The sequence below is a fragment of the Balaenoptera borealis genome (genome assembly GCF_965194805.1).
Source record: "Balaenoptera borealis genome assembly, chromosome: 15".
NCBI classification, from domain to species: Eukaryota; Metazoa; Chordata; class Mammalia; order Artiodactyla; family Balaenopteridae; genus Balaenoptera; species Balaenoptera borealis.
This window is the reverse complement of record NC_138871.1, coordinates 46,107,886-46,119,888: the sequence shown is the minus strand read 5'-3', so window position 1 is coordinate 46,119,888 and position 12,003 is coordinate 46,107,886. Positions and strand designations below refer to the sequence as shown.

Sequence of the window (12,003 nt, the reverse complement as noted above, 5' to 3'; positions counted from 1 at the left end):
GCTTTCGGAAAATTTTCCCAGCCTTCCCTAGAATCTACCCCTCAGATAGCATAAATCTTCCCACCAAATGGGTAAAATCCCCAGTTCTTCTCAGATTCAGTTAGCCCACTGCCTTAAGAAACTTAGACCTAAAATTATTTTTGTTCCTACCAGAGCCCTGTAGCAATTAGAAATCCAATATATGATTTTCTCAGCTTGCTTTGGTCTAAGGTCCTCTTTGGAGAGAATCCTGAGAGTGTAAATTACTTGCAGCTGAGACAGGCCCATACTTACCCAGCAGGTATTGTATCAAACCCCAGCACTCCCTCTTGGCTGCTCCTGGGAAGGCCTCAGAAGAGCTTTTCAAAGCAGACCTCATAAAAACAAACACTCCCACCTCTACCCCCATCTCCTGTCCCTTTCGAAAAACAAACAATACCGCTCTGTTCACCAAACACAGGGGGATTTTCTGTTTAAAGTATTTTTTCTTATTCCATATTGGCAGCACTTATTAAGGAGCAGATGACTTTCAAGTTGGGTGAACTTTGAAACATAAGCACATAAGAATCCAGGTGCTTGAAATTTTTTCAAACTTAGGCACATCCTTACAGCCCTCATCTGAAAAATATCTTTTTAAAGTTTTATTAAAACTATGTCAGTTCTAAAAAAGGGTGCCTTTGACCACATCTCGAGTCATTATGTTTGCTTTTAAAGCTTGTAGTAAAATGACTAAAATCCTATTTCCCTTTTCAAACTTTTGGAAACAGCTTTGGTGTCAGATGGACCTGAGTTTGAATTCTGTTTTCATGAGAATTCAAGACCTGTAAGACCTCAGGCAACTGACCCAATCTCTTTGCCTCAGTTTCCTCATCAATAAAATGGTGATAATTATGGTACGTACCACATAGATTAGCTGTGAGGATTAAATAAATACATGTAAAGTACTTAGAGTGCCTACATATATATGTAGTAAAAATAATAATGTCAAAACAAAAACCAAAAATTATTATACCTTGCATCTCATTTGGGGAAAATCCTTATTAACTGAAATTTAGCAAATATTTCCTCATTTTTGTGAGTCTTTAAGGGCCCACATTTCAGTCTTAAATAAAGGCTTATTATTAAAATTGAACTCTTGCTTCCTCTAACCTGTGTGTAAAAGAAAGAACCCAAGAGAAGAGACCAGCCTGCAAACCATGAGAAGCAAGCAAGGACAGAATTTTATCGCCTCTATGGCAAATGTTCAGACAGTCTTAGTGTTTTTGTCATCCTCTGAGAATGAGGTGTAAAGTTTGTGCTGTGACCACACATCCCCACCCACTCAGTACCTGAGGACAGAGGATGGGAAAAGAAGATACCCCAATGTCAGAAGTATGATTAGAGGACAAGATCCAATCACTCAATCCAGACAGAAGAGTTTCTCTTCAGACCAGCTACATGTTAAACTTCTCTGACCTCTGTGAGGGAGTGGTTTTTCTCTCTGTTTCTCTTTGTTCCTCACCCATCAGCCTATGAATTTTTGCAATTTCTTGAATGAATTCTAGGCATGAATCTAGCCCACTTCTGGAATCCTGTACATAGGCCAGCAAAGTATGTCAAATTGGGGTGAGTGGGTGGTTTATCTTGAGGCAATGGCAAGATGTCATTGCCAAGGTCGTCTTTGGACTTCCAAAAGAATGATACCAGTCATGAAAACATTAGCCCTGCCTGCCTCCTGCTCTCAAAAAGCATCTGGCTTGCTGCCCACAGATACTGAGGCCATTGTGATGGAGGCACTATGGGAAGCCTGGGGGTTGGAAATGACCTCACTTTGGAGTTCTTGCTTTGTGGCATATTCCAAATTCTAGTTGCTTTTCTTTTTTCCCAACCCTAAATAGTCAGAATGCCAGTGACCGAGGTCCCCATTGACAATGTCTGAAACAGCGTTGTCCAATAGAATTGTAAGGTGAGCCACATATATAATTTTAAAATTTTGCCATAGTTTTATTTGAAAAAAAAAAATAGAAATGGTGAAAATAATTTTTTAAATGTTTTATTTAATCCATTATACCCAAGATAATATCACTGCAATGTATAATTGACATTTTACAAATTGAGATATTTCACATTCTTTTTTTCTAAACTAAGTCTTTGAATTTGGTGTGTATATAGAGTTCATAAGATTTACAGTTAGAACAAGTAGTTTCAAATACCCAACTTGTTCTAAACATACTTAAAAGTTGTGTAATAACTAAACCAAGAATCAATTTTAAAATTTAAGTTAATTAAAATTAAAAATTCAGGTTTTCTGTCACTCCAGCCACATTTCAAGTGCTCACTACCAGATGTGGCCTGGTGGCTACCGTATTGGACAGTGCAGGTTGGGACGAGGAAGGAAAGTACACGTTGTTATATGGCGAGCCATCACACTCTGAGCTTTTCCCCTCCTCATTCTCAGCTGCTACTTACCAAAGGGAGATTCCAGAAAATTCTTTTTAAAAATTTCTACTTTGGTTTCAACAATAAGAACTCAGATCACTTTTATATTTCTGTAGTGGGATAATGAGAATCAAGCTGCCTGAAAATATGCAAGTGGAATAATTAGCTTATATCTGAGAGGTAAATTGTGATAAACCCTTTCTCAAGAGGAGCATGTAGGAAAGTTCTTTTTTTTTTAACTTTATTTTCTTTATTTTTTTGGCTGCATTGGCTCTTAGTTACGGCACGTGGGATCTTCGCTGAGGCACAAGGGGTCTTTCCTTGCATGCACAGTCTCTTCATTGAGACGCTGGGGCTTCTCTCTAGTTGTGGAGCGTGGGCTCCAGGACACATGGGCTCTGTAGTTTGCGGCACGTGGGCTCTCTCGTTGAGGCGTGCAATCTCAGTAGTGTGGCACACGGGCTTAGTTGCCTCACGGCATGTGGGATCTTAGTTCCCCGAACAGGGATTGAACCCGAGTCCCCTGCATTGGAAGGCGGATTCTTTACCACTGGACCACCAGGGAAGTCCTGGAAAGTTTTAAAGAACATGCAAAAGTCCGTTTACCTGATGTGACAAGTGGTTGGTTGGTTATGAAAAAATGATGTTAAGTGAGGAACTAATAAAAAAAAAGATTTTCAATCTTGAATTGCATTTTTTAAATTGAGATGAAATTCACATAACATAAAGTTATCCATTTTAAAGCAACCATTTCAGTGGTATTTAATATATTCAATATGTTATGCAATTACCACCTCTATCTAAACATTTTCATGACTCCAAAATAAAACCCCATACCCATTAAGCAGTTATACCCCATTCTCACCCAGCCCCTTACTCCAGCCCCTGGCAACCACAATCTGTTTTCTGTCTCTATGGATCTACCCATTCTGGATACTTCATATAAATGGAATCATACAATATGTGACTTTTGTGTTTGGCTTTTTTCACATTATGCTAAGTGTACATATGCTAAGTGTACATTGTAGCATGTACCAGTGCTTCATTCCTTTCATGGCTGAGTAGTATTCCATTGTATGTATCTATCACAGTTTTTTTATCCATCCATTGACGGACATTTGCGTTGTTTCCACCTATTGGCTATTGTGAAGAGTGCTACTATGAACATTTGTGCACAAGTGTTTGAGTACCTGTTTTCAGTTCTTTTGGGACTATAGCTAGGAGTGGAATTGCTGTATTGTATGGTAATTCTATTTAACTTTTTGAAGGACTGCCAAACTCTTTTCCACAGCAGCTGTACCACTTTGTATTCCCACCAACAGTGCATGAGGATTCCAATTCCTCCACATTCTTGCCAATACTAGTTATTTTCTGCTGTTCCCCCAGTTTTGTTGACATATAATTGACATACAGCACTGTATAGGTTTAAGGTATACAGCATAATGATTTGACTTACATTTATTGTGAAATGATTACCACAAGTTTAGTTAACATCCATCATCTTCTATAGATACAAAATAAAGGAAAAACAATTTTTTTTCCTTATGATAAGAACTCTTAGGATTTACTGTCTGAACAACTTTCACGTATATCATAGAGCAGTGTTAACTGTTGTCTTTGTGTTGTACAATTATTTATCTTATAACTGGAAATTTGTACCTCTTGACTATCTTTGTCCATCCTCCCCTCCACCCCCAACATCTCTGGTAACCACAAATCTGATCTCTTCCATTTTCTTGTTTTACTTTTTTTTTTTTTTTTAAATTAAAGCTATCCTAGTGGGTTGCATTTCCCTAATGACTAATGATATTGAACATATTTTCACGTGTTTGTTGATCACTTGAGTATCTTCTTTGGAGAAAAGTCTATTCAACTCTTTTGCCCATTTTTGAATGGGGTTGTTTGTCTTTTTGTTGTTGAGTTGTGAGTTCTTTATATATTCTGAATACTAGACCCTTATCAGATGTATGATTTGCAAATATTTTCTCCTATTCTGTATATTTTTTCACTTTCTTGATACTGTCCTTTGATGGACAAAAGTTTTAAATTTTGATGAAGTCCAATTTGTCTATTTTTGTTGTTGTTGTTCATGTTTTTGATGTCATATCTAATGATTCATTGCCTAATCCTTGGAGCACATTTCAAAAGAAAAATAAAATTATAGCTGTATATCTGGAAAAAGACAAAGTTTTGTTTTACTTGAAACATAAATTTATATTCACCTGTTAATCTGTTGAAAAACAAAGTGTTTCTCTGAACATGTTTACTGAGTGAAAGGTCACTTCTCTTTTGCAAAAGCCACAGCTATTTGATACACATTTTTGTCTTCTTTTAAGTTGATTAAGAACTTAGAGACACCTGCAAAGCAACCTGTCTCCTAATATTTCAAGGTTTTTATAATTTCCACCCTTTCTAATTTTTTACTGTTAGCTTGACCATGTGTAATTTGATGGCAATATTTTTAGCCTTTCTTGAGACATTTCAAAAATACTCATATTTAATTGATGTATGTAATGCTTAATTATAATAAGTATAATTATTAGGTATAATAAGTATAACTGGCATAAACAAATTTGGGGACAAACACATCTGCCTTGGTAAATATATAACACAACTGGTAGGAGCTGAAATACACAGATGTAGAAGAGAATAGTCTACCAGCAGAGTATGTTTGTTGTGCCTTAGACATCAGTGTGCTTACAACACAGAGCGAGTGAACAATGTCATCCAACAAGTGGGCTAAGTGAAGAATCATTAAGAGAACGTCTACTCTACTATTCCAGAGGTTTAAATTCAGAATTACTTTAAGAACTTTAAAAAACCTGTGGTAACATATACATAATATTTACCATTTTAACCATTTTAAAATGTACAGTTCAATGGCATTAGTTCAGTCACATTGTTGTGCAACCATCACCACCACCCATTCCCTAGAACTTTTTTTCATCTTGCAAAGAGAATTACTTTTTAATAATTAATATGCAATTCCCAGGCACACAGCTCTGATATACTAGCTTCCAAGTAGATATCGTTGGCACTTAGTAGCTGTGTAAACTCGGACAACTCAACCGACCCATGTCTCAGTTTTCTCATTTGTAAAATGGGTTTGATATCTACCTCACAGAACTGACAAAAGGACAAGATAGTGTGGCATTTGCTAAAGCACTTTAAAAACTGTTAAGCATTTTATAGTTGCTACTTATGATCATTATTATTGTTAACAGAAAAATTTGATGATCCTTTATAGAAAGCTGAGACTATTCTGACCATGTTACAAATATTATTTCTAAATATTTACATTACCATATAGTCAGATTGATCATCATACATATATTTTACTTGCTTATTGATTGATTGTACCCCCTACTACAATGGAAGATTCATGAAGGCAGTGATTTTTTTACTGTTTTGCCCACTGCTCTATTTCAGAGCCTAGAACAGATTAAGGCATACATATTTCTTGAATAATTGAAAGAATGAATTATTTTATTCAGCAGTAAGTGTGTTGGTGCTCAAAAAGTATTCATTCATGGAAATGACAGTTTAAACATGTAAGTCTTTAGGTTCCCCCAGTGCAAAATTAATATGTGTAAATCACCAAATGGAACATTTCTAATATGAGGAGACTTCCCAGACTAGTTCAAGGTTAAAAGGAAGTCAGGTTTAAGAATATTAGAAATGAAAAAAGTTATTCAAGTTTTCAAAATGTGTCCTGATTTTCAAATTTTAGAGTACTATTATTATAATAAAAGATGGGCTTTCTTTTTTTTTCTTAATTTTTATTGTGGTAAAATATACGTAACAGCATTTATAATCTGAATTATTTTTTTAGTTATTATAAAATATTGGCTATATTCCCCATGTTCAACAATATATCCTTAGCTTATTTTATACATAATAGTTTGTATGTATATGGGTATTGTGTTAATATAACCAAGGAAATAGTTAAAGTACCATTCTCTCTTTTCTAAATAAAACAGGTAGTGACAGACAACACTATTGCTCATTCATATCTCATTTCAAGTGTAGCCACATGACTTGCTTTGGCAAATGAAATGTGAGTGGAGGAAACCTTGTGTCATTTCTGGGCAGAAGTATTTAGTCGCTGGTACTTAACCCTCCATTACATTCTTTCCTTGCAATGGATATTGTGGGAGTACCCATTGACATGAAGGTACCATAGTATTAAAGTATTCTGAAATGTTGAGCTGACACTTGGAAGACAGCTTCCCCAGAGAGTCTCTTGGAACCACAGTTGACTTTGTATAAGCAACAAATTAGTTTTTGTTGATTTGGAAAGTGCATATTATACTGAGATTTGGGAACTAGGTGTTATCGTAACACAGTCTATGGTGTTATCATAACAGTCTATAGTGACTAATGTATGTTGACAAGATTTTCCCCTAAATTTTGAATGGAAAGTTAAAATAACTATTTATAACTCAAAAATTTTGTAATGAAGTATTATTTCTATGGGAGACAAAGCCATATATACCCACATGGTTTTAAAAATGGAGAGTAGAATGTTACAGACAGGAAACCAAGGAGTTTAAGGTTCCTTTAAATCAACCTTGATTCTAATGTGAGGATAAACTTCAGCAAAGTTGCTTCTGAGATATTTGGGAATAATCCTTTTGAGTTACCATCATTATTGCCTAAAGTTTTTTCTTTTTCTAGATTCTTTCTTTCCACAGAGATATGTGTCTTCTCCAATAATCTCTCCAGATTTAGACTTTTTTTTTACTTGTTAATTTTTCTTGGTCAGTGATACACTGGGCTCTCCTGGGTGATGCTTCCCCCCCCACCAGCCCCACCCCCCGCCCCCCACCAAAAGGTAAGAATTTGAAATTGCTAGTCAGGTATTTATAGTGAAACTCTGAATCCTTGTCTTTCACATGTTTGGAATACTTACTGCCACTTTACTAAAGTATCTTGCTAAAGTTATGTGTGGCTTTCCTTTTTGAAGGAAAATTTTAAAACTAAGTGGGAGTGGAATGGGGTAGGGGAGGTGACTCATGCATCAAATGAAGATTTATTCGAGTACTGTTATCTGTGATAAAGGAAGCAGTTAAGAGTCACAATTTCAGAATAACATTGAAAGAATTTAAACAGGCATTTCTCAGTACTGCCATTGTTTTCTCTGGTATTTCATTAACACTGTGGGTGGGGAGGTGCTGGGGGCTCTGGCACAAAATAAGTGAAAGGGAACCAACTTTTATTTCTAGTGGGTATCCAGCATTACCTAATAAGGGCAGCCACATACATGTTGATTCTGTTCAATTCAACAAATATTTTTTGAGTACCTTTTAAATGCCTGCTACGTACAAGCAGTGAACAAAGAACCCTGCCTTTCGAGAGTTTACCTGGTTGTGTTGATCAACCTTGTGAGAAAAATGTTAAATCATTTGCCGTCCTCAATTTTTTTCATATACATCAAATATAAACTTTTGGTCAAACATTCAAACTGATGGCGAAAGCCTAAAAGGAAGAATCATCTTCACTTTGCGGAGACTATTTTGTTTAGTTTTATTTTAAAATATTCATGAAAAATACATACAAAAATATAAATCCATCATGTCTACTGATTTGAGACATAAGCATGATCCTAGCTGTTTGACTATTATCATCATTATTATTTATTTTTTGAAAAAATTTTTATTCAGGTATTGAGGGTCAGATCTTTAGGAGAAAAGCCTTAGGGCTTTTTTTAAACAACGGAGAAGGCCCCTCTTCGCTCTGAAGGCTTAGGGTGCCGCTTTGGGCACTTACAGAGCAGGCAGAAAGTCAGTTTCTCCAGGCTGTTTTCTAAAGAGCATTTCTATTCGTGGTCCTGGTGATGACACCATCTTTTCTCAACAGTGGCGGTTCCAGAATTTCTACACAGCTTCGGGGATTGCGAGGGTAGGCAAGCTGGTTGAGAATCGGCTCTAGCACTTGCCACGTCTCGAGGAAACGTCCCGTGTCCATCTCACGGTACATGGGTAGGGGGAGAACTCAAGCCCTCAGGCCATCGCGGGGCCTCCACCGCACCCGGGACGTCCCCACTTCCTAGGAGTGGCTCGGGAAGGGCACCCGAATCAGGCTAAAGTGAGCCGGCTTCACGGCGAGAGAGGCAAGAGTTGGACGAACCACTTGTAGGGTCTATTACCAGCTACCCCGAGGGAAAGGGTGAAAAATCACTCATAAAGGAGGAAGATCTTGACTTCGCCGAGGAACAACCGCCTTCCCTCCATCGCCCAGGTTTCCCACGGAGAGGTCACCACCGGTCTTCATCAGGCTGGGCAGAACCTATAAGGCATCACCACCTAGAACTAAAACTAAACAACCAAACGACTCTCCAAAGCCTCCCTCAACACGCTCTCTCCATTGCGTTCCAAACGCAAACATCGAGGGCAAAAAGAGGCTGCACGAGTCACGTAGAAAATTAGGCTGCCCTTTTCCATGGCGATAATCGAATTAGCCTCAAATTAAACATGAAATTGGCCCTTGCCGGCTGTGGGGACAAAGCCCCCATTGTCCCTTGACTCGGACAGCGCGGCGGCGGTGCCCACCCTGCCCAGGCCAGCCCCGGCCAGTCCCCGCGGCAGGGGACAAGGTCGGCGCTGGGCCAGGGCAGAGGCTCCGCGGGGAAAGCGTGGACGCGCCCGAGGTTCGGGTCGCGCGCGGAGCAGGCGCCGAGTGGGCGGCTGCGGGTCTCTCGGCGAGCGCGGAGGGCCGGCGGCAGAGGGAAACCGAGGAGGGAGGAGCGCAGCAGAGGGGTGGAGGGTGTGCGGGAGAGAGCGTGTGCGCGCGCGTGTGCGCGCACCCGGCGCCTGCCCGCGTCCGCGCCCTCCCTCTCCCCGCCCCTCGCCCCCTCCCTGCAGCTCCCTCCCCTCCTCCCCCCGCCCCGCGCTCCCGCCCAACCCCCGGAATCAGTGCAGCTGTTGCCGAGCAGGCTGCGGATTCCTCCAGTCCCTCCCTCGGCCGCCTCTCCGCCCGGAGCGAGCGCGCAGCCCCGCGCAACAGCGCCCACCGGTCCCGTCCTGTGAGCCCCGGCCCCAGCCGCGGACAGCCCCGCGGAGTCGCCTCCCGGCCCACCCGCCCGGCCGCCGAGGAGCGGGAGGAGGACGGGACCCCGGCGCCCCCACCCCCCTATCCGCGGGAGGTAGGTAGGGGGCCTGAGGCAGGAAGATGCCAACTCACTGGGGCTGTCTCCCGGGCTGGCTCCTGGGCGGCGGGAGGAGGGGCGCGGGCCCAGGCCGGGAGGACGCGGCTGTCCCGCCGTTGCCCTGCGCCCGGGGAGCGGGGTGGGGGCGGGGAAGCTGTAGAGCCCGGGCGGGGGCGGCGCGGGGAGCCGGGTCTCCAGTGGCGTCTGAGTACGCGGGCGGTGCGGGGCGGGGGGCGGCGGGCTCCGCAGTGAGGCGGTCGCAGAGCAGCCGTGCGCACCGCGGCCGCCCAGCCTCATCCCTGGACGCATTGGGGCCGATTCCTTCCCCGCCTCCGCCGCCTCCTCCCTCCAGCCGGGCGCAGCGGCCCCCGGCGCGGGGGTGGTTGCGAAGTGGGCAGACGGGAGGGTGTATTTTCGGGTGCCCTCTCTCTAGCCCCGGCTGGTGGCGAGCGGGGGCGGTGTTGACAGGGCCGGGCTTTGAGCGTAACGGTACGGGGGATGCGGCCAGGCGTGGTCCCGGCTGCGCCGCGCTGCAGCTGAAACGGAGGCGGCGGCCCGGCGCCCCCACCCCCGCCCATCCTCGCGCCCGCCCCCCGCCCTCCCTGCCGTCCCCGCTCTCCCAGGGCTGGGCGGGAGCCGCCTCGGGTCGCGGAGCCGCCGCGGCGCCCGCCCTTCAGCTCCTGCCACCCTCTCTTCAACAGGTTTGTGCCAGCGCGGGGACCCTCCGGGCTTGCCTTTGGGGAGGTGGGCTGGAAGCCCCTCTGGTCATCAGCCCTCACACGACGCCCGCGGCCCTCTTTTTGGGGGGAGCCTTCCCTTTGTTTTTGTGATAGGAAAGATGCCAAGTGCCTGCCGTCAGATGGGGAGGGGGGAGTGTTGTGGGCATCGGTACACAAACCGTGTCCGTTATTTTTCCAGTCAAAAGCCGGGCCAGATAGTAAGTGAGGAGAGGGCGAGTATGGGGGTGCTTCGGCGGAGGAGAAAAATGGATTCGGTGGGGTTTATCTGGACGGGGATGTGATTTTTTTGGCAAGATGGATGGCTCACGGTGCCCTTGCCGTGATGCAGCACAATGCAGCAGTATCGCAGCCTCCCCTGGTTCTCGCTGGCGGGGCTTGGCAAGGCCACTCGGCGCCTGCGGCCCCCGCCGGGCCCCACCCAGGCCCAGGGCTGCCCTTGGCCGAGACTCGGAGCTGCTTCTACCTTGTCATGCTGCTTCAGCTGGATGTGGCGTCGGGAGGACCAGGTCACCTAGTAGTGAGGGAGGGGAGTCTTCTCTTTGGGTAACCCCCTCCCGCCTAGCCTGTTGGGCCGTGCTGGGATGAAGGGGTGTCCTGCAGTGCTAATGCGGGCAGAGGGAGTCGGCCTGCGGCTGCGGACCGGAATCTGATCTCCGACCGAGGGACCTGAGCCGTAGGGAGGGGCTGCCGGGAGGACCGGGCCCAGTGGTGTGCGGAGGCAGTGGTGCAGTCTGTGTTGGGAGTCGCAGCGTCTTTTCACCCGTAATCCGTAAACCACAACCCAACTCTCCATCAATTTCATCATATGTGAAAGTTGATGTTTATTATTTGGTGTTTTACAGCTACGACATTACGGTACCTCTGTGTTTGATCAATACTAGGAGTATGAATTTTTCCTGTAGGAAACCATTTTTTGGAATGAAACCATTGATGTATTTTAGTTCATATGTCCCTGAGACATTTTAAAAAATATTAACATTCAGTAAATTTTTTTAAAAAGAAGTTACATATGTTTTTGATGGATGGAAAATGATTTTTTTAACGTCTATTTGCTTTGTTTTCATCGTTTGCTTTTTCTGTAATCAAATACGTTTACATATTCGGATTCTTTATTAAGGATTATTTGGTAAATGTGTCATGGTTGATGGTAAATTGGTATTCAGATTGGCTTTGATAGCCAAGTTAAGTCTCCAGTCATGAATAATGGGATTGTGGTGGTAACTGATTGCATTTGTTTGTTTATATATATATGTACTTTTTATATACATATATTTTGCAGATGTGGCTGGGGAGGGGATTGTGAAGGGCAGACCACCAGGGCCTGTGTAGCTGGTATCTGGTCAGAAGGAGATGTTCCAACATCCTCATCTATTTAGTCTGGGGTAGTACCCAAGGAATTTCCTTTATAAATGCCACTTCTACAATTCAATGTGGGATGGCAAATGAGATACATTTCAGATTTCACCCCAGGCTCTTCTAGAATGTATAGGTGAAAAAGAGAATTTCAGTAAGTTAACTGGAAGGGAAGATCAGTGTTTCAAAGCAAGGGTGTGTCTGCTTTTATTTTTTAAATCTCTAATGAACCCAAGTTAGTGGCATTTGATTTTATGTGGCTCTGCAGAATAGAATTGACTGCAGATTGTGTGGTTTATGTGCATTATTTTCAGTAATAGAGGGCCATTAAAAGGTGGAATTTTTTAGATTTGGGCTAAATCTTTG

General features: G+C 43.2%; 1 protein-coding gene across 4 annotated transcripts in view; it reads left to right on the top strand.

The window, feature by feature from the left end:
• Positions 1 to 9,308: 9,308 nt before the first annotated feature.
• SPTBN1 (spectrin beta, non-erythrocytic 1) overlaps positions 9,309 to 12,003 on the top strand; it is a 195,803-nt gene continuing 193,108 nt past the window's right edge. For 2 of the 4 annotated variants that reach the window (XM_082357918.1, XM_082357919.1), the window contains exon 1: positions 9,310 to 9,541. The gene's annotated coding sequence lies outside the window, so the exon portion shown is untranslated. Of the gene's footprint in view, positions 9,542 to 10,110; positions 10,246 to 12,003 lie in introns of those variants that run through there. The other 2 variants (XM_082357922.1, XM_082357920.1) reach the window with 2 other exon arrangements.